The 24161-nt window shown below is 40.9% G+C and overlaps 1 protein-coding gene across 3 annotated transcripts in view; it reads right to left on the bottom strand.

Annotated features, from left to right (window-relative positions):
* fam49a (family with sequence similarity 49 member A) overlaps window positions 1-24161 on the bottom strand; it is a 58851-nt gene that overhangs the window by 14895 nt on the left and 19795 nt on the right. For all 3 annotated transcript variants that reach the window (XM_074615487.1, XM_074615486.1, XM_074615488.1), the window contains exon 2: window positions 9379-9434. The gene's annotated coding sequence lies outside the window, so the exon portion shown is untranslated. The remainder of the gene's footprint in view (window positions 1-9378; window positions 9435-24161) is intronic.

Here is a 24161-nt window from a genome sequence, read left to right as displayed (position 1 = left end):
CCTCAGCCATGGAGAGGAGTCACAATCTCTGTAATCACAGCAGGCCTTAAACTTACAGCAGCATAACATGAGGCCATGACTGCAGTAAAACATCACAGCACATCATGGGGATGCTAATGTGAATAGTGTTACCTTGCTGGGTTCAAAGGATTTAACCATAGACTGTATAAGAAGTGGACGTAGTCACCGTGACGTCACCCATTGATTTGTGGACTGCCGTTTTGAAGCCTTGAGTTTGGCATTTGGGCTGTCGCCATCTTGTTTTTTTGCAACCAGAAGTGACAGGTGGAGCTAAGTGCAACCGCACGCTGAATAAGACATTTTTAGGCAACCAAAAGGGTTATCATTAACTTTCATGAACTGTAAACACACTGTGAAATAATTAAAATTCTACGACGAATATACAGACAACTCCCAGACCGGACAACGCCGTGGTAGCGACCTGTCAATCACAAGGTAGCCCCGCCCTAAAGCATGTCCTGCTTTATGGTCTATTTGACTCTAAATGGGACCATAATGTACTAAATGAACATCATGCTGTATTGAAGACTTGAAACTAGAGATTGAGACCATAAACTCATGTTTACAATGTTTACTGAGGTAATAAATCAAGAGAGAAGTAGGCTCATTTTCTCATAGACTTCTATACAATCAGACTTCTTTTAGCAACCAGAGGAGTCGCCCCCTGCTGGCTGTTAGAAAGAATGCCGCCACTTAAGGCACTTCCGCATCGGCTTCACTTCTCAGACCCGGAGGTTGTCCACTGGATTTAACCAGATATTACATTCATGCTGGGTGGGAAACAAAAGTTATCTGAACTTGGAAAAAAAGAACATGCAGATGAAAACGGACTCAAGTCTTTACAAACATCTGTTGTTCAGAGTCAGTCTATTAAGGACATGAAGTTGCAGATTCATACTGTATAAAGAGGCCATAAGGACTCAGTCTTATCTTCTCACACTGAGATCCAACCTCTCTTGGACTTCACAAGTAATAGTGTGAAATGACAACAAAAGAGGCACTGTGCTGCAGTGTGCACATGATAATCACACTGCATTTCTCTGCACAGTCTCCAGCAAGCTGTCGACTATTTTCAATCATGGTATTCATTCCTCAATCTTGCACTCCTCATAAATTCATGCATACAAGGGACAGCCTCAATACGGTTCCTACGGTAACAGCTTTGATTCTGGAGAAATTATTAATTTTATAATGGGTCTGATAATGAATTTCATGCAGTCATGATTCAATCTGGTGTTTAAATACAAGGTTGTACCAGAAGGGGGCAGTGCTGGTTTACACTGGAATGATGTCATGTTGGTACATGTGCTGCAGTAGTCTACAGCCATAATTATCTAGACCAACTCTGACCTGCGGCTACGACAAGTTCCTCAGCAGACTCACTTGCCTTTATCTGCAGCCAAACTCTAGTTATGTTACCCTCAGGTACCAGTTAACCTCTAAAACTGTCAGTTCTATCAGGGACAACGGTCCAAAGACTTCTCAGTAACATCTAAAGGGAATGTTTCTTCAGACCATGTGACAATAAAAGGTCCAGTGAAAACTAATGCAATTCTTGGTTTCCCAGGCCTTTTCATTTCATCCATTGTAGAACGTGTGCAAGGGGAAAACACTTCATCATTTTCAAGCCTTTAAAGGTACTAAATACGAGATTGGGAACATTTCTATTGCCTCTCAATGGCTCTCAACATGGTGGCGGCTCGCAGCTGACTGTGCTGTGCTAAGGCCCCGATCAGACAGAGATGCGCCATAGAGGCGCAGCCGCTTCAAAAACGCCCCTTGGCAAAAGGCGTCGGGGAAAAACAGCTGATGTACCTGTGGAGTGGGGCTGCGTGCTTAACTGGGCGAATGTGATTAATGGAAATGTGCTCTTTCTCTCTCTCAAAGACAGTAGTGAAACTATCACGACATGAGATATGCATTACCCCTTCCCTCTCACATACTTCGCAGCTCTCTCACAGTCCAACAGCTAACTAGCTGGCTAGCTAGCCACATCTACCGGCATCGAAACAAGAGGAAAGAAGTAGTAAAGTAGTAAAGCCCGCCTCTTGCTTGATTTGATTGGCTGCGTGACACTGACAAGCAGTGTGACTCCGCGCCTGGAGCTGAAAAGTTGAGAATATTTTAAATTTGATGCTCGTCTAAAAAACGCTAGAAAAACGTGGCTCAAGAAAAGAGCGCACGCCCGGAGCGCCATTCCATAGGATAACAATGGTTTTGCGGGGGACCCGTTTCTAGCAACGCGTCTCAATGTGATCGGGGCCTAATGGCATTCACACCAAGAGCGAAACAAACTTTTCGCACGGCGAGATTACATACAAAGTCAAAGCTAAGAGTTGAATGACGTGATATTCGCAATGTTATGAAACAAGACTCAATGGCGTTTGGTTTTCTGACATATCTGGGACTTACACAACATGTACAAAGCAGCAACAGTGGTTATTTCTTCCATGGTTGATAGCGGAAATGGCGGGAAAAAAAGTTGTTGGTATCTATGGAGACAAGCTCTTCCTCTCCAGCGTGTCTAGAACACAAATGATACTGGTGGTCCAACTTGCGTGAGTAAAGCAAGGTGAAAATTTACTTTGCTTTTGGTGTGAATGCAACATAACAGTGCAAACAATGGCGAAAGTGCTGACAGAGCCAAAAGTGTTTACCTGAGGGGGAACCACAGGGTGGGAGCTAGGGTTCCGCAGCTATCAGCTGTAACCACCGCATGAGAGCAGTGCACAGCGGTTGCCGTGAGCTAGCCAGTGGGGCACGCTCATATGCACCAACATGCACTAAAAGCCTATGTAAACAAAGCGAGGAGAAGCTTGGATTAAAACACACAGAGGGAGAGAGACTTCATTCTCTGCTCAGGTAGACATTACTCCTCTATATCTTTAGATAACAAATAGTTGTTTGCTGTTCTATTGATGCTCGTTGATATTGTATAGAGAACCTAAAGGAAGATCTCTCACTTCCTGTTACACTGTCAGATATCCTTCATTTGTCATTTCCTACAAACCACAATCACTTTTAACAACTTCCAGAGAACACATTTATGGCTTTGACTCATAGGTATGTGTGTTAACATAGCTAGCGAGCCAATTAGACTGTGAACACTGGGGAGTGTCTGTGATTGCGGTGATGTCACTCGAAATGTAGCTGCATTGCATTCTGGTACGCTAAAGCTACCGTTCATGGAGAAAGCAATGATTCAGGGCAACACTTTGACTTGTCCTAAACAGATCTGTGTCTCCAAATCTAATACAGAGCAGGCATTACAAACATTTGATTTCCAAATTTCCCACTGATAAAATGTAGGACGTAACAAGGTAATATTCTGACATGTATCAACTAAGGACAGAAGGATATAACAAGGAGACGTCTGAAAGTGCAAACCATAGACAAAAAGAACACAGGCTCTTTGTAAATCAGGTTTCTGCACTGCTAAGCAAGTAAAACATGCCAATGTGTATGCACATTCAAGCTCCTGTGACACTTAACCAGTAGTTAAGTGTGTGCTTTATTACCCCCTGAGGTAAACAAATCAGCTCCAGCAGCTTTCTCTATTATTTCTTGTTTCTCAAGAAGCCAAAGCAGAAGTGAGACAAACAGCAGCTCCAGACAAGCTGAACATATGACGTATACTCAGAGACATGTACAGTAAAAGAAGACAAAAAGGAAGCGTGGATAGTGACATCATGAAACTTATTTGGTCTGAATGAAGTTAATCCCTGCCAACGTTTTTATGGTAATTGGATGGTCTCCTGTTTATTTACTGTTGAGGCAATGTGACATACAGTATATGGTTTGTATGCCATTATAACGATAAAGTCTAGTTTGAGCAAAATACTGAGGACGGATTTTTTGCATTGACCTTAGCCTTGATAATGCTTCTGAGACAAGATCATTTTTTACAGTGTGACAGACAAGGTCTTAAAGGGGAACTACGCCCATTTTCAAAATGCATTCATGTCATTCATATGAACAACTCTCAGAACATCACCCAGGGTGCTCTTAGTACCATCTAGAACATCTCTTCCAATTCATTGACTACGGAGCAGATCCACACTTTATACCCTATGACATCACATGTTTGAATTTTAGCCCTCTAGTTTTTGGATTTGGGAGACAGTTGTTCATGTTTACTACTATTTTTTGGACTGTCTTAGAATAGGAATAAGAATAACAGGCATGAATTTTGAAAATGGGCGTAGTTCCCCTTTAACCTTTCAGAAAGGTTGATAAATGCATAAAATATATGGAAGTTTTTATTGGACTTTATTAGTTGTAATCCACAGAAGACAATCCACAATGTGTACCATAATTTCCAAATATTTCACTATCCACCGACATGTATTTTTGTATTTGTGTTGTGTAAAGTCACAGCCACAAAAATACAGGGCGATTTGCAAATACGTATAACTTACTCTGTAAATACAAATTTTAATTCCACATGAAAATGTTATAGGTTTACATGTTAAATGATATACACACATTTATGCATCCATTTGTACACGTTGAATGACACGTGTTCTTTATACTTTGACAGTATTCCGAAGATTAAATTAAAAAAAATAAATTGATATACACCGATCAGCCGTAACATTCAGACCACTGATAGGTGAGGTGAATAACATTGATTATCTGGTTACCATGGTACCTGGCATTGGGGTGTGGGGGGTGGGGTCGATTAGACAGCTAGTGAACATTTTGAACTTTGAACTTTGTGTTGGAAGCATAAAAAATGGGCCAGCGTAAGGATGTGAGTGACTTTGGCAACAAGGTCGTCTAGCCAATAGTGCTGGCTAGACGACTGGGTCAGAGCATCTCCAGAACTACAGCTCTTGTGAGATGTTCCCAGTCTGCAGTGGTCAGGACCTACCAGAAGTGGTCCAAGGAAGGAAAACCGGTGAACCGGCGACAGGGTCAGACCCGAGGCTCATTGATGCACGTAGGGAGTGAAGGCTGGCCCGTGTTGTCTGATCCAATAGAAGAGCTACTGGAGCTCAAACTGCTGAACAAGTTAATGCTGGTTCTGATAGAAAGGAGTCAGAACACACAGTGAGGAGCAGTTTGTTGTGTATGGGGCTGCGTAGCCGCAGACCGGTCAGGGTGCCTGTGGTGACCGCTGTCCACCGCCAAAAGCGCCTACAACGGGCATGTGAGCATCAGAACTGGACCACGGAGCAATGGAAGCAGGTGGCCCGGTCTGATGAGTCATGTTACAGGTATATTAACCAGTGGGAAAATGTCCTCACTGTGACATCACTACTGACCCAGCTTCAAAAACCCTCCGCTTGACCTGGGTTGAACACAGGTCAGGAGATGGGATGGGTTTAATTTAATCCTATTAACAACTTTCAAATACTGACTTGACGAAAAAAGAGCGAGAGAACAAGAGAGACCAGAGAGTGCAGGAGTGACCAAGCATGAGAGTGTGCACAGAGTCCTGAAAGGTAACTTCATCTGGTACTTATGTAACGTAATTCGGTGTAATTCAATGGTTTAGCAGTGATGTGTATGGGACGACAGTTGAAATGGGATCTACAGTGCAAGGTATTAACCATGTTCAGTAAACCTGCATAATCGTACATGCAAAGGGTGAGGTACTCCATATCATAAAACACTTTGACCCACGCTGATTAGCAGTACAATGAAAGCAAAAGCATTTTCTGTATTGGCCAACTAGAAATCCACCGTTTCTCTCTCCTGAGCGTCAGAGAACTATAAACTGCTCTCTGTTACTTGAGACTTTCCCGTCTCTATGCTTCAGTGGAATTTTCTCGTCTGCTTGGTTCCTCTTTCACAACCACTTATCTATAAGGCCTGGACTGAAAGTGTGGAAACTTTGACTTTCCTCTTTCCCATAGTATTTACCATCAGCTGACGTGAGTTAAAGGGGAATAGCACATATAGCACACCATATAAAGGGATAGACAAAAGATAGTTCCCTTTATGTTGTCGTTTACAAGAAGGTCCCTGAACAAAAATCTATTTTTTAAAATAAAGTAAAGTTTCAAATCCCTCCGGACGTCCAAATGGTGTTGAAGCAAAAGTCAGATCTGTGTGACTGGGGAACTTTATATTACTCTGCCAGTCAACTTGTCCGTCTTGATCAATGACCTGCCTTTCCATTACTGTTGCATAGTGCCACAAGTTGTTCTCAGTGACACTAAACTGACAGAAACTCCCCTACCAGTGGGGGTACACTGTCCTCCTTTAACCTCAATTTAAACATTCCCCTTGTATCAAATAATGTGCTTTTGAAGCCGTGCAGCAGTCTCAAGGCTATGTGTGCTTTATAATTAAAGCACCAACATCAGTGCCACGTTTAAATTGCCTCCCCTGCTGTCTGAAACAACCTCTGTTTAAAGAGAAATCATGCCCTGAGCAAACACAAACCAAATGATTTATAGAGTGGTGAATGTCATTATATATTTTGTATTACTACAGGGTTGAATATGTGGATTTTATATGGAAAGAGGAGACAAAGCCTGAGGTACAATTATCAGATGTCAATAGCACTTTCACATCTAATATCAGAGTGTCTGCACTATTAGCCTACAGCCAACAACAGACAGAGATGAATCCAAATGATCAAAAAACAGAAAATATTTCAATCACTGAGATCCATTTTTTCATGCCAGTCCTTGATTAAAGGTACCCTGTGGAGTTTCTAACTGCTAGCATCGCTATGCAGCAGCGTTGGGATGCAGAGATTCGACTTTTTCAGTCTTATACCCAGGCTTTGGGTATCGGCTGATATCGAGTACCGATCCCATACAGGTCTTTTATACAATTAATAAGCTGTATGCCTGTGACTGAGATCATTCTTTTATGTTTAAGGCAACATCAGGCTTGACTTAAACATTGCTTTACTTTGTAAAACAAAATGTAACAAATAAATACATAGATATACATTTACTGAATTGTTATTTATTATTCAAATTATAAATCATGCACCAGCAACTCGGTAAAAAATCAGCAAAATTAACATTCAAGTGTAAACCTTTTAAATGCAGCAACAAATAGGTTAAAACTCAAAGAAAATAATTAAAATTCCAGTATATAATGTATATAGTATATACACATAGAACTGAATTGAATAGATCGGATCCATTGTCACAGATACCCGATCCAGCTATTAGAGTCAGCCCAATATCTGACCAGGTACTGAAGCATCCCTAGAGCAGTGTTGTTTTATGAATGGGTCATCATTTGTAAAAAGGAAGCACACCGAGCATGCAGGTAGCACAATTCACATCCTGGCATTGATTTCAGTGTCTGGGACAATTCTGGGACAGTAGAGAAACTTATCATGACGAATGAAATGATTGTGTTTATGTGTCATGGTTGTTACCAACTCGTCAGTCCTATCAGAAAGGTAGAGGAGCGGGATGTAAACCCGTAGAGTGAAGCCACAGGCTAGTGAGACGAGCAAGTTGTAAAAGCTGCCGGAGAGTAAGCCGGAGTTACAGAATACAGGAAGTCGGCTCCGGTCTCTCCACGGATGTATTAAAAGAACAGCTCCAGCTCGCTTAAGCGGAGTTGTAGTTCCGTAGCATTTATTCACCGACAAATAAACTGTCCACACACTGCTACACCTACGTTCACAACTAGAACGCCACCAACAACCTCACACTCACCATCAACACACACACACGGTCTGTTGGAAACTCACTAAAGTTACACAGACTACGTGCGGCGGCGGCGAGCCTCTGGCAATGCTAGAGCTGCTAACGTAGCCCAAACACACACACTGGACACTCGCTAAAGTTACGCCGGGCAGACTTTTACTGGGAAAGTGGCTGCATGTCCGCTACACTACACGCAGCATCGTAGCTGCTAAGTTAAGGCTCCCGGACGGTGAACTGGAGACTCCCGTCAACCAATATCTGTTGTGTTCCTGCAGCTGGTACACCGCTGCATGTGAGGCACAAATCTTATCGGTTAACGGTTAATAATCGGTTAACCAGGGTCGGTTATCGGTTAAGAATTTTTTTCAAAATGAGCATCCCTATGGTGGATGCAAAATTTGCCCATCATTTATTGATCAAACAGCTAGAAATAAACAAGAAACAGTAACTGTTAACTGATAAGTGCACAGTTTTGAATAAATAGTTTATAATAAAAATGTATTATGTAAAACGAAAAAAAAAAAGAAGTTAAATTTGGGACATTGGTTGTTAAATCTGGCACATTTGAAAGTAGAATTTGAGAAAGTTGTGGGACACTGAAGAAAAAAGTTAATTGGAGCCCTGGGTAACGTGAATAAAGCAGCAACGCGCAAACAAAGGCGGTAAAGAAAAAGACTGCAAATTAGCAAACATGGTGTAAACAACTCTTCCATTTAAATGATTATTTCAGCACTCCACATGTCTGTCGGCCCTCAAGCATACAAACAACCACACTGGATGTGAATGCAATTTTTCTTTGTCTACAAGAAAACTCCACAGGGCACCTTTAATGAACTTTTTTTGTTTTGCAAAAGACATACCACGGGCTAAAATTGTCCTTTCCAACAGAAAATACCTGCAGCTGTTCTCTTAAAAGCACATTTTAATTTCATCAAACTTAAGTGCAGAGGGGTGGATCTAACCATGCAATCATTTTTTTACAACCCACCTGGACAACTTTGCTCATTTATGTTTTATTTATTATGCTCATGTTACAATCATTTGAATCTGCCAATACTACATGGCACTTGTAGTTCACAGCCCTTTTCAGTTATATAAAAATTCTTTATCCCCAGTCAGATTCATGTCCTCAAGAAAAACTTGCGAGTCATAATTAATCCTCTAAAATGTGTCCATGGGTTGGTAGCAGAAGTAGTTGTTATTAAATACGGATTATGAAAATTGCTTGAATGTTGTCATTTTACTCACTACACATTGAGAAATTTAAAGAATGTAATGACCATTCAGACCTTTGCTCTTTCCACGTATTATACAGGCAATCTGACAGTCTTTTCAGGTTTGTTAGTGCAAACTTGTATCAAACTTTCAGAGTGTGATGTGGATATCTTCAGGGCATGTGATGTAAAACATTTGGGAACACTTCCCCCCTGCCCATATCTGAGAAAGATCGACTGAAGGTTCAGTATTTCTCTTGAACACCACGCAGTTCAACAGCCTTCGACGGAGAAAGTTTTGGGCTTAATACAACAAGTGCAGGCTAATCCCCGTTGTAACCGTCTAAACCACAGCATTGTTACTGGGCTGATGTGCCTCAGTGGCAGCTTAGAGTCTGGTCTTACTCAAACATGACTACAGTAGCTCAAAAACTCTTCTTTTTAAGTATGTATGTGTGTGTGTGTGTGTGTGTGTGTGTGTGTGTGTGTGTGTGTGTGTGTGCGAGTCATATCACCTTCTCTGGTGGAGGAAGTCGGGTTGCTGTCTATATCATTCGCTTTCTCTTTGTATCTGAAACAAGAGAAAAGAAATAATTAGTGTTAAATAAAGGACACTGGAGAGACAAACAGTGTGTTAAAAACATGTGTACGTGTGCACATCGGACAGGTACAGTATCAACTGTCCACAACGTCCCCTTTTCTCCTGACACATACAAACACTCAACAACAGAACACAACTCAACACACAACAAATCCCCCCCCCACCACCACCACCACCACAAAACACACTCTGAATTATTCAACAGTGAAATCTACACCCGGGTCTGTTATGTCCAAAATAAAGCTGATTAAGGGCTCGTCTGCTGCATGTTCACTGGAGTATTAAATGTCCTGTGACAAGCTGCGGCTGCTAATGGTCACTAGGATACACTGTACTGTAAGTCCCTCCAGGGGGAGAGCAGCAAATAAAGAAATATATGGCACTGTCACATTCTGTCAAAAAGGAGGGTAGTCCACATCCAACGTGACATTTAAAGCCCATCTGAGGAAGGATTATCTGAAGCTCAACATTCAGACAACCTTTAACTATATAGTTGAGTAAAAGTTACAACATTTTATCGACAAAAAATATGAAGCAGGGATTTAAAAATATTTTGCAAACAATTGATTTGCACCTGGAACAGCACGTAAGTGAAATGATTGTTGTGGTAGCAACTTTCTGGACCGAATGTTGAACAATTTCTGGCATCAACCACAGACTATATATAAGAAGTGGACGTAGTCACCGTGACATCAGCTATTGGTTTGTGGGCTGCTGTTTTGAATCCTCGAGTTCGGCATTTTGGCCGTCGCCATCTTGGTTATTTGCAACCCGAAGTGACACGAGAGGGTGGAGTTAAGAACAAATGAATAACGCTGAATAAGATATTTTCAGGCGACCAAAAAAGTTATGATTAACTTTCATGAAGTGAAAACACACAGTGTCAATCACGAGGTAGCCCCGCCCTAAAGCATCCCCTGCTTTATGGTCTATCTGACTCTAAATGGGACCATCATTTACTAAATGAACATCATGCTGTATTGAAGAAGACTTGAAACTAGCCATCGAGACCATAAACTCATGTTTACAATGTTTACTGAGGTAATAAATCAAGAGAGAAGTAGACTCATCTTCTCATAGACTTCTATACAATCAGACTTCTTTCTGCAACCAGAGGAGTCGCCCCCTGCTGGCTGTTAGAAAGAATGCAAGTTTAAGCGCCCGGACACACCAGGAATGTCAGGAGCGCGTGGCGGCTGCGTTACCTGTTGTTTTTTATTTCGGCATCAGTGTTAACAGGTTAGAGCAGCCACACTGCCCGCGTGGGACGCGCGTCTCAGTTGCGTCTCTTCTAGAGAATAGAGGTCTTGCCTATTTTTGACGCGTGCCGCACGCGTCTCACAGCAGCAACAGACAGTGAAGGTGATCTATTGACTGTTTATTAAAATCATACCAGCAACATTACCACAGTTTCGATGTCTATCTGTAGAATATGTTACGGAGATGAAAAAAAAGTAAAGACTTATTTTTAAATCAACACTTCCTGCTTTCATTTCAAAATAAAAGCCCTCAAGTGTTTTTTCTGTGGACAGAATTCCTTCATTTGTTAACACGAGGCTTTAAATATGTGCTGGACAGTGTTCTAGAATATGCAGTGACTTGGAGAGCTCCATGAATGAATATAGTACGGAGTTTTAATCATGGATTATTACTATTATTTACAAATTACCACATGTTTCTTAACCTTTCTCTGTTTAAAATAAATATAAAAGAAATTATATGAAATGAAATTAAATGAAATGGCCATGAAAAGGCAAACTATGAAAGAATATGTATATGAATGAAGAAAGGGCTGACAGCAGCAGAGACGCAGCTGAAATACAGCTGAAATGCGGCTGGTGTGAACGCCTGTTGCGTGAATCACGCAGCCACCACGCCACGCAGCCGCCACGCGCTCCTGACGTTCCTGGTGTGTCCGTGCTGTAAGGCACTTCAGCATTTGCTTCATGTCTCAGACCTGGAGGTTGCCCACTGGCATCAACTTGTTATCAGCTGGCAAAAATCAACCCAGTACTGGCCCACAAAACCTGCAGGTCAAGAAGATGTTATCCCGTTGAACAATAGAGGAGATCATTAGCATGGCAGTCTATCATTAAGCACTCCAGCATGGTGCTGTAGTCTAGAAATGCATTCTCTGTGCTGCAGTGCGTAGTAATACATTGGCCTTAAAAACAAAGTAGTGTTAAATTATGGAGAGGCCTGACTGGAAGGAAATAAGTAGCAGCAACGAGGCTCAGTTGTCGTACTGTGTTGTGTAGGATGGGGGAAAACAAGAAATGCACAGTAGAATCACGATTTTCACCCACTACAATTCCTAATCGATTTACAAATGATTTCTATACATGGTTAATAAAGTTATGTGGTTATGTTTCATATGGAACAAAAAAGGCAGAACTCACAGTGCACACATGCTAGGGTTATCTTGTAGTTCATCTTCAAAAAGGGCATGTGTTTGGACACATTTTGGATTCAATAATTCAATAATTAGCAAGACATGGGTATAAAATACAAGTATTTTGTGGATATCTTGTACCCCATCACCCAGACTACTGTTAGCAAAGCCAAACACAGAACTCCACCCCTAGCAAACAACACAAATCTTTACTGGCCTTCACTGCTGGAGACATAACGTTAATAAAAGCACTCTCCCCTCCCCCCCAGATCACACACCAACTAAAAGCATTTCACCAGTGATGTTGGTCAGTAAATTAGACTTTAATTTTTCTATATTTATACATCAAAAAATACTGTTGTATGCTTCCAAGTTAATGCAGTTAACCTTTCTTTATTCTTTAAATAAACTGTGTGCTCGCACACGCTTTTCTTTTTCATTTTCTTGTTCAGTCAGACAGACCTCCATCAAGACTAGCTATGTTTCATATTGCATTCCAGTGGAGTAAGAGCCTGATCAAAGTGACCCCTTTTCTATTTATTCAATCGAGAATCAGTTTTGAATCAAGAATCAATTCTGAACTGAATCATGACACCAAGAATCGGATGTGTTTTATTATTCTATTTGTTGCGAAAATTTGAATTACGAGATAAAAACTAAATTTATTACATGGGTACAACGGATAGCTCTAGTCCCACATGGGGGTAATGAATCAATGACATTAGCAAAAAGCTATCATTCAGCTGCCTAGTTTTGCAACCATCCCTGATTCTGCAATCACCTTCCACAATCTTTAAATTCTGCATCTGTGTATTATGTTATTTCTTTATCATAAAGTGCTTTGTGCTGGGAGACGAAGTGAATGTTTATCAGACGCCATTTTGGATGATGACGTTTGCACGGACAGCGGCTTTGAGTGGTCAAATAACCCACTTTTGCCTTTTGACGGATGTGAAAAAAGAAAATCAAACCCGTTCCGAAAATGTTTAATGGCGGGCTAAAGCTTCGGAGACATTGTGTAAACGTGACCGACACAACGTGAGGTTGTATGCATTTTTAAATGTGCAAAAAAACGTCGGACGAAAAATACTGACTTTGTGTGCAAAGGCCTTTAGTGTTGTGTATTGTTACGACATTTTACTACATGTTGTCTTGTGGCTTGAGATGTAAAATGCTTTGGTTCATTTTGGTCTGACCAGTTGATTTCTGGTTGGAAATCTGAACTCCTAGCTGGAGCTGATATGCATGCATCGATACTACTTCATGCAGGCGCAGCATGTTGTTTTAACAGCTTTTAATGCTTGAAAATACAAACATTGATATGCAATGGGTGATTCAGCTTCTCCAGTGTATTCTCATGCAGTCCATAAAGCCTAGCACAATGGTATAGTGGAGGGGATACGCAGGTATGCTCACCTTTTCTGGCGGTTTACAGTATACACACCTATCAACCAAAAAGCTATTGGAATACATACTGTATATAGGAGGGTATACTCACTTCCTCCTCGGTAACCTACCCATCTCTATCTAGTACACCTTATCAACGACCACTACACCACTGATAGCATACGGGCACACTTACAGAAGCTCACACACAGAAATACAAGTACTGACCATACCAGGCAACAGGAAGCATTATTCATACATCTCACTGTGAGTACATTCTCCACAAACAGTGCAAAGAAATACTAACTAACTAACTAATACTGTGTATTCTTCCATCTTCAGATGCAAAAATACAGAAGTACAAACTATCACGTGAGAGCCTGAAGACTGAGACAGTCCCATCTGTCACAGTAAATAGTCCTCACCCGTCTGTGTTGACCCCCCCATCCCTCCTCCGGAGAACCTGCACAGCAACAGAACGAGGGAAAAGGAGGTGGGATGCTGTGGATGGATGGATGGAGGGATGAAGGCCCCGTAGGGACACTAGACACTGTCCTTATAAGGGAATGGTAGTGTGTGGTGACTCCCCGTGGTCTGACACATGAGAGGACTTCACCTCAACATTATGCTAGGTCTACAGACACACACAGCACACTTCATGTGTCCCTTCTGGACCACACACTTGCCAAAACACCATGTGGACGGCACAGACTGAGCGCTGATGAGAGCAGACACGTCACCATCACACCCACTTCACTCGTTATACATGCAACTTCTCTCTTTCTCTGCACGTCAACTTCTTTATCCACATACTACCTTTCCCTCCTTCCTCATTCTTCCCTTCTTTCTCCATTTCATTTCTCTGCTTCCTCTTTCAGAGACACATAGCTGGATCTCCTCTGACAGCAAGAAAGAACAGGTGTCACCACCACCAGGAAGTCAACTCAATTACACGGAATTTCCAGATTAAAGATGAAAGAAATAGCCATCAGCTAGCTAGCTAGCTAGCCGGACAGACAGACAGTCATCCATCCAGCCCTTCATCTAGTCAGCTAGTTATCCCAGTGAGCCAGCCTTTCAGTAAACTAGCCACACATTTGGCCAGGCAGTTTAGTAGTCAGTAAATGTGTCACTAATCCCAGCAGGTGGTGGAGCCAGACAGAGAGTAGGGAGATGCCTGCAGACTCCTACAAAATAAACATGTTTTTCAGGAAACATCGATGGAGAGCCTGAGTGGAATGTTCCAGTGACCCCACAGAAATAACACACATGATAACACAGGCCCAATATGTCCCATTGTGAGTTATTAAACAATAGGATTGGAGTAAGGTTGATTTTTCTCTAACAATCTATTGGTAGAGTTCATTTCACCATTCTTGGGGAAAAAAAGGTTTATAATTAAGGCTGTCAATCAATTAAAATAGTTAATCGAGATTAATCAAACATTTTTTATCTGTTCAAAATGTAACTTAAAGAGACATTTGTCAAGTATTTAATACTCTTATCAACATGGGAGTGGACAAATATGCTTTCTTTATGCAAATGTATGTATATACTGTATTTCTTATTGTAAATCAATTATCAACACAAAACAATGACAGATATTGATCCAGAAACCCTCACAGGTACTGCATTTAGCATAAAACAATATGCTCAAATCATAACATGGCAAACTGCAGCCCAACAGGCAACAACAGCTGTCAGTGTGTCAGTGTGCTGACTTGACTATGACTTGCCCCAAACTGCATGTGATTATCATAAAGTAGGCATGTCTGTAAACGGGAGACTCGTGGGTACCCATAGAACCCATTTACATTCACTGATCTGGAGGTCAGAGGTCAAGGGACCCCTTTGAAAATGGACATGCCAGTTTTTCCTCGCCAAAAATTTGGTGCAAGTTTGGAGCGTTATTTAGCCTCCTTCACGACAAGCTAGTATGACATGGTTGGTACCGATGGATACCAGTATATTCACTCTAGCTTTACAACTGAGCCTGCTACAACCTAAAAATAGCAAGTTGCATTAATGTGTTAAAGAGAGTGTCAAAATGAATTTGCGTTAACTTTGATAGGCGTATTTATTAGGGCTCTGTATTGGCAAGAATCTGGTGATACGATACGTATCATGATACAGGAGTTACCATTCAATATATTGCGATATATTGTGACACTCTAAGCAAGGTGATATATTGCCATTTTTTAAATCTAATTTTAGGAAAACCGTCGTAGAACACACCACCATATGCATAACATCTGAGTAACTTGGGCTCTGTATTTGCATTCATCACAATCCCTGTAACATACAGCATCATAGCACTACTAACCCTAACCCTAACCCGAGAGGGCGCATCTCTTTGTCTGTTTTGCCAGCCAGACTTAAACCTAGTTATCTATTAGCTAAAACTTAAAAAGAATAATAGATGTATCTCAGGCAGCTTGTGCCACTTTTTCCTCTCAGTGGATGATATCATGTTGGAATCAAACTCTTCATTTGTTCTGACGAAAGTAGGGAAGCTTTCATCACCTCACATATCAAGTCTGTTCTCACCTACTCTCAGCCTGAATCATTCTTTGCCCTCTAGGAAAATGTGGATAAAAAAAAGCATCAGTGTTTTCATTACATGACTCCTTTAGATATTTAGCTGTTGCTGTAATTGAGAATGATTTCTGTGTGCGAAGGTTTCATTTCTATTACATTTCAGTCTATTCATCCATTTGGCAGCCAGGGTCTGAAGGGTTTACCTAATCTTAAAAGTATTGACAACCTGATCTTGACCTTGCACTCAAAAATAAAATCACATTTATTTTCTAGCAACAGCAATCAGTCTTTTAGCACCTTGGCCGATGACCTGACTTAACCTGGGGCTTGATGCATGAAAATATTAACAGCCTATTTCATGCCCAACCACACGATCCGCCTGCAGGGCTGTGCCTAAAGTTATACGTTTCCATGGTGACAGCAGAGACGTCCATAAAAACAAGGGAAGCACATGAATATGACAGGGTGGAAACCTGCAGGGGACGCACACATACACACTTTGTTCTGCAGCGGTTTACCATTTAGAAAAAGGGAAGGTGTGTGTGATGAAAGCTGCTGTCACTTCTGGTTGAACGCCTGGCAGTGAGGACGCCAAACCTAACTGGGTAGGGAGAGTGACAGACTGCAGACGTGTGATGAAGACGAGGAGAGAATGCCACAAATGATCCTGAGGGAAATCGCAGGGGAAAAAATAAAATCCATGAGAAAAGGAGTGTGCATCCAAACATAATCTAAAAATCTAAAGTTGCTTAAGGGAACGAGCTGTGACTAAAAAAAGTAGAACGACTAAAGTAGAGCAAAACTAAACAGCACTCAAAAAGACTTTAAGGCATGAGCAGTGTTTTCAGAACAGGAAACAACGTCTTACTTCCACCTCTGTGAATGAAAAGCTTTTCAGTTGTAGATCTATTTGAGGTGTATACATGTGTGTAACCTGGGAAGACACACACTGCCTGACTGTGACAGTGCCCAGTGAATGTCCTACTCCAATGGTCTGTAGCCAGAGTTTACACAAGCGGACCAAAGACTCCATATCCCACCACTGACTGAGTTCAATGGACCATTATAGTGAACATTCACCAGTGCCTTTTATCTGCCTCTCATATCAGCTGGGCTTTCAGTGTTTGCATGCCCAACATTAGCCTCAAACCACTGAGTACTCAACATATCAGTAAGAACACATCACAATCTAATGCAAATTTGCCCAACACAGTTTGAAGTGTGGTTTTGTAATAAAACCAACACTATGGTATGTAATAGGGATGCAAATTGTAAGCACTTTCCTTAATCGATCATTGGTAACACGATCAATTAATCGCTTAAAAAAAACATACAAATTGTGCGTATACCAAACAATACCAAATGAGTTTTATTTCCCTCAATCAAAGCTTTATTTCCACAGCAACATATTGCTTATTCTCTGGCAGCATTGCCTAGCCAATGAAACATATGAAGATAGAGGCCTAGATATATTAAACACATTGAATATAAATGAATATCAGATTACATGTGGAGCGCGCTCATAAAAATAACCTCCGCTATACATCTCTGCCTAGTTTTATAAGAAAGAAACTCAAAAGCAACTTAATGTAACGCTGCAACAAGAAAATAGAACCTAAGGGCCCGGAACACACCAACCCGACATCAAAGAACTAGCCGCGACGAAGTCCACCTTTTGCGTCGCTTCACGTTGGCTTTGTCTCGGCCAAAAAGCTGCGCTCGAACACACCGCAAAGACTAGAGCTGACGACCAGTTAGCACGTACGTTCTGCGCCTGCGTGAGAGGAAATAACTCTCCACACCAGCAGGTGGCGGTAGTCTGTATTGGTCATTCAAAAAGGGAAACCGGAAGACCGAGGACAGCAGATATACAAGCCGTTGTTATGATACTTCAATGAAACAAAGCAGCGTTTGCCGAGCCTTCTGTGTTTTTCCTCATGATTTTACTCGTTGTTTTGTTTTCCTCACTTCCGTTTCTCTTCTCGTGCACTGATTCGTTTAAGCTGAACAGCCAATCGGAGTGTTTTCACTCACCGACAGCCGCCGTCGATTCAACTTGCTGAATCGAAGAGGAAAACTCTTGAAAAAACTATTGAAAACTCCTGCTCGGATGGAGATCTTGCAGGTATGCACATGTACTGGCGTGACAGCTTTGCCGGTCAGGTGAATCCCCCGCACTGACTTTCCACCAGTCTGTCAGGTTTGTATCCAGGGATGGGGAATGTCCCGTAAAAATGTCTTAATCTCCTTGTCCACGCTGCCAGCTAGAGCCATGGCAAAGGCCTGATGTATGACTGCTGCTGACTGAGCGTCTCTGTCGGGCGCATCACCTTCAGCATGTGGGTTCGGCGTGGCCACCTCCACCACCTCTTCCTCTGCTCTCTGGATGCGAATGCGAGTCATTGAAACATGCTTTGAAAATACTCCATTCTACTGATATCTAGAATGTAACTACATGTTGTTTGTATTTCAGATCTTTATTTGACAGATCGATTAAATTTCAGATGCAACGACCAATTCGTTGATCAGTGATTAATTATTAACATCCCTTGTGTGTAAACACAACATACTATATGCTTTCGTTATGTTTGGAGAGTTCTTCTGATGTGTATCCTGTAAGCTGCTGACGCTACCTTGAAAATGTTACTCAGAAATATGCTGACTGCCAGGCACATTTAATGATTATTGCCATTCAACCTGAAATGACTCACCCATGTAGATGCCTTTGTAGCTGTGATTTACAGTAGCAACCGGAATTACTGGTGAATGACTCATAAACACAAAGCAATGTCATAACCGGAAAAGTCTCAAAAGTCATGCCGTTGGACACCCAGCACAGGAAACTGGGTGCAGAAACATGAGAAAGTGATTACTACTAGGCCGTACTAACACTGAGTGAAAACACCTAACAGGATATGTGCTTAAAACTACATACTGGCCTTGGAAATGACCTCAACAAAACAAAAACAGACTTCAACAAATTAGTGTGGACAAAAATATTGAAATATCAACGCCTATCAATATTGAATATTTGATACAGTTTCAATACTTATTTATCAAAGTATCAATACACAGACTCTCTCTTCTCTTCAACAGCCGTTGACACACACGCATGCGCACGCACACACAGCTATTTATCTTATAATAAATTAAATTAATTATAAATTATTATAACAAAAATCTAAAATGGTATGCCCTCAATGTTGTGTCAATTTCTCCCAGAGGTATTGAAAGTGGCATTGTATATCCATATTTTTCAAGGTATTCTATCAAAGTTGGAAATTCCAGTATCGTGACAACACTACAACATTTGTGATTTTACTGCAGGGCTATTGAATTGTATGGTACTCTTTCATATTTTCACTACAGTTATAATCAGGCATGTAAAAGGGCTGATTCAGTGAAGTAACATCCAGTGTATTTTTACTTGCAGTGATGAGAGAGTGATGAGCACGGAGATACAAAGAGACAAAGTCAGTCAGAGAGCATTTGTCAAGGTCGACAGCAGAAGTGACTTTGTCCACACGACTCTACTCAGAAAACTAGCTCCAAGAAAAGACTCCAGTCGAGGCCGTCACACCAGATTGGACATACTACGCTTCCTTGAAAAATCAACCAAACTAAACAACAATGGTTCTTGACTTTACAGAGAGATGCATACTGCTGAACTGTAGTGTCTCGTTTGCAGTCAGTCAAAACATGTTCTTGCCCTGAGGGGAGGAACAAGCCGTGACCCACTTTGGATCAAGACCCATTGTTTTCTTAATGCTGCATTTAAGTTTCCGCATTCCAAATTAGCCATGACTCCAATTTAGCCTGGGATACAAATATGATAAGCATCATTTAGTGCAGAGGGTTAGAGAGAAACTAGAATTACCACCTTGTGGTTGTATGCCTCCACCAACCAGTCAAGTTGCACTTTACATCCATGTCTGTCCAAAATATCATCACTTCATCATTTTATCCTGTTAGACATTTGTGTGAAATTGTCAAATATAATCTTTTTTTTCCAAATACCTCACAATCGATATTGCAATGATATTGTAGGGTTGATTATTGGTGCTTTTACAAAATATTTACACAGTGAAATTTTGAATAAATAATCATCAGTAATGTGGATATACTGACAAAGTGGGTAAAAACAAATAATAGAACAGCTACAACAGTCTGGTGAGTTCAGAAAATTACATCACTTTACTGTAATGCAACCTTTAAAACCACACTTATGCCATATTATGATATCCAAAATCTAAAGCGAGAATGGGACGGACGTGAGGTCACAGTGACCTTGACCTCGTCGGTTTTCGGTTAAACGGTTAATTATTAACATCCCTAGTTTGAGGGCATTTAAATCACTCAAGTAACTTGTATTATAAGCCAAAGAAACACATACATTTTCACACATTTTGGGAAATTGTTATTTCGTGTGGTTTGTGTAAAATGACTCTTTATGACCATTCTGAGTCAAATCAGCCGTTACTGCTCCATTACATACTCCATAAAACTGGCGACGGGAGACCTCGGCACAAACCCTGGATAGCGTGACAGCTGTTGATGCTCACAGACATCCAGGATTGAACCTGTAAATCAATTATTTACATGGATGAGCATTATCTCCACCACTGGAAAATGCAGATTTCCAACATGGCTCAAGGTCACGCGAGGGGAGTTGGTGTGCAAATTTGTGAGTGAGTAAAGAGTAAGCAGAATTCCCAGGTGGGACCACCTTTAGCTCTCATTTTAAGGCCTAAATAAAGCAGATAAAAGTGTGTCTGTGGGTATATGTGTATATGTGTGTGTTTCATTGTGGTGACTGCACGTGTCTTGGATGGCAAAGTCTGTCCCCTACTGCAGTGTGAAAAGGATGGAGTCAGGGAGTGACTGAGGAAGGGGGTGACACATCTGGCTCAGGACTATCTGCCTTCTGCAGATGCCCTCTAAGGGTTCAAACAAGGGTTAACCCTCAATGGAGGCTCACTGGGCTGGAAGACTGCAACCCTCCCATGAGTAAATTAATGTGTGTGTGTGTGTGTGTGTGTGTGTGTGTGTGTGTGTGTGTGTGTGTGTGTGTGTCAACTCTGGAGCATCTTTCTTCCATTCTGCATGGCAACAGCTGATGAATGGATGATGGATTCATAACAGCCCAGTGAGCTCTGGGTGGGGATTTTAGGGGGGGGTGAAGGGGAAACGGGGACATCACTAACCATTAAGGTTCATTCTTTTGACAGTGTTGTATGAGAGCAAGTGCCGACATTCACTTTGTATTCATTTTATAACATCGAATGTGTTTGTTTGCAGAGCACTCAAGCCTTCAATACTACAAATGGAAAACAGGAAAATGTTAAGAGTTCACACTACAGCGAGTAAAACCTCATTCATCAACTGATACTCAGTTGAACAGGAAATGTGTCGGTCTACTTAACCGCTGTACACCAAAAAAAGAAAAAGAAACCCAGGCAGGTTAAACAGGTGCTGAAAAGTGTGAGGACTGTGTTAAGTTGTTTTTTTTCTCATGTAGTTAGAGCTGCAGAGCTTCATGTGTGCAACAGGACTACAGTATTACTGTGCTTGTAAAAATTACAGTTGCTCTTCACCAAATATTTCTAGAGATGTAGCGATTGCAATTTTCTTTGCCAAACTCAGATTTTTGCTGTTTTTCTTCCTAAGAACTATGATTGACAGCAAGGCTGCAGACTAACTTATTTCACCACTATCCCGAAAAATTATTTCAACTGTCCCAAAGTCAGTGTGAACCATCAATAATTCTAAATCCTTTTACTTTGTTGTTGTCATCTATAGTGGTTATTTGCCTAAAAACACACATTGTATTGTATTTTCATTTAAATCAGGGCTGTCAAAGTTAACGCAATAATACAAAAAATATCATGTTAGCACAAATTTGTTTTAACAACACTAATTTCTTTAACGCATTAACGTCATGTTTAGCTTGTAGCAGGCTCAGTTCTGAAGTGAAGATACTGGCATCATATGAAACTAGAAAAACCTAAGGAATCCATTGGTACCAACCATGTCATGTTAGCTTGTTGGGAAGAGCGCTAAATCACGCCCCCAACTTACGCTAAAATTTTGGCAAGGAAAAACTGTCATGGCCATTTTCAAAGGGCCCATTGACCTCTGACCTCCAGATGTGTGAATGAAAATGGGTTCTATGGGTACCCACGAGTCTCAACTTTACAGACATGCCCACTTTATGATAATCACATGCAGTTTGGGGCAAGTCATAGTCAAAAAATTTGATTAATTTGCAATTAATCATGATTAACTATGGACAATCATGCAATTAATCACAATTCAATATTTTAATCGACTTACAGCCCTAGATGAACGCATCATAATGCCAGTGCAACCTCCGTTAACGTTAGCTGTTAGCTCCGTTATAGTAAGCGTCTGAAAAGTGAGTTGTCTCCACATGTTTTTAAGGTTGATCCTTCACAGCTTATCTGGGTCAAATTGCAGGCTTTATGTCTTCTTCACTCACACTGGAGAACTTCCACACCGATGAAATGTTGTGTGTGTTTGGCTGTGACATTAATGTCTATGCCGCTTTGTATGCAACGTAAAACTATCATGCGGCACATGAGTGGAAATGTGACAAAAAAAAAAAAATATTAAATATGAAACCGATCAACTGAAACCCATCCGGTTTCAATTGGTGCATCTCTAAATATTTCCAGAATGTCTGCTGTAGTCAAGTCAAGTTGGTATAAAATAATTAAAGTTGAGGTGTTTTGTCCCCTCAAATCAAAACAATCCTGATTAATAATTACAAACCCAATATCTAGCAACATAATCACCACTGTTCATCTCCTATACGCTCATAACCTAGGGTAAGAAACACACAATAATTGTCTCTATATACCTGATACAGAAACACAGAAATAATTATTACATGTAACAGGAAGGCTGTTGCTTTTCCGCTCTACTCCAAGCCGGCTGAACCGGACCTGCAGTTTAAGGAATCTGGTTCCAGTTTGCTTCCTCTCACTCAGGTGACTGTTAATGAATCTACAACCTACAGCACTGTCAAACAAGCCTCGTGAAAGGTCAAATGTAATAAGGCGAACCAAAGTTCCTCTCCTGTATCTTGGTAAACATATTTCAAACAGCCATGCATATGAAACACTGAACCTGGAACATAATGAAACAGAAAAGACAGTCTTCTCAGTTTTGATTCTGAAAAGCACAATCCCAGGCAGAGTTGGAGCCCACTGTGTTGTACATGTTGAGGAACAAAGAGCTGCCAATACAAAAACAAATTCATTTTTAAAAAGGCTTGTAGATCTGGTCGAACACAGTAAATCCCAGACGGAGGAATATGACCACCAGCCAAATGCTCCTACATGCTGCCTGAGCCTGGGAGTTTATCTACCAGCCATTTTGGCAAGAAATCAGATCTGGGGATCTTGTGATGACAATGTAGCTTAGTATCTAGTGAAAAATCACAGTAATTATGGAATGAAGCTACAGTATCCAGTTCACTAAAGAAGTTATGCTAAGCCATCTGTCAATCAAGCAAACATGCCTCAGAACTTTCTGTGTATTAAATCAAACATTTTCTTCGTACTCCTCTACTTCCTGTGTGGTATGCCTTATTAAACCAAGTCATTACAAATGAATAGCCTAATATAATCTAATTAGAGTCTACGTCATGGGACGTGCAAAACATGAATACAGAAGTGGTTGTAGGGGTGGGGGAAAAAAAGAAGAAAGTAGTATATTGATACTTTGTGTGGCAATATTGTATTGATACACGGACGTCAAGTATCCATCTTTTATTTTAACAATCCGACGGGTAGGCATGCACGATTATGGCCAAGATGCTAATCACGATTATTTTGAACAATATTGAGACCACGGTTATTTATCACTATTATTCCTAGATTTTAGGGCCAAAATATTTTTATTGCAAATTCACATTTAAATAAACAGAGCGCTGCTTTCATTTCAATGTTGTGCTACATTCCAGCCATCAAACATTCTAAATGTTATCCTTATGCTTTGTCATTGTCATCCATAGTCGTTAGCATAAAAACACACAATTCAAATGATTAGGAAATAAATTATTAATCTTGTAATTTGTATATATGTTAAGCTGCTCAGAGCTAGTGTTAGGAAGTTAAACAGGTCATAATTCCCTCTCTAATATCTATTTTATATTGCTGTTAAAACATCTTCTTCAAACTGGATTTATTCAAGTTTCTCGCCAAAAACTACATTTTACAAGATTACATATGAACGCATCATGATAACGTTATAATCTACCATTGATATGAACGCACCATAAGCACCACAACAGAGCTGTGTAGCTCCGTTTGACAGACGAGCCGGTCACTGTGATTACTCAGGGCAGCATCATGGGA

This window comes from Sebastes fasciatus, chromosome 18, assembly GCF_043250625.1.
Source record: "Sebastes fasciatus isolate fSebFas1 chromosome 18, fSebFas1.pri, whole genome shotgun sequence".
NCBI classification, from domain to species: Eukaryota; Metazoa; Chordata; class Actinopteri; order Perciformes; family Sebastidae; genus Sebastes; species Sebastes fasciatus.
Note: the sequence above shows the minus strand (reverse complement) of the source record. Positions and strands in the feature narration are given on the sequence as shown.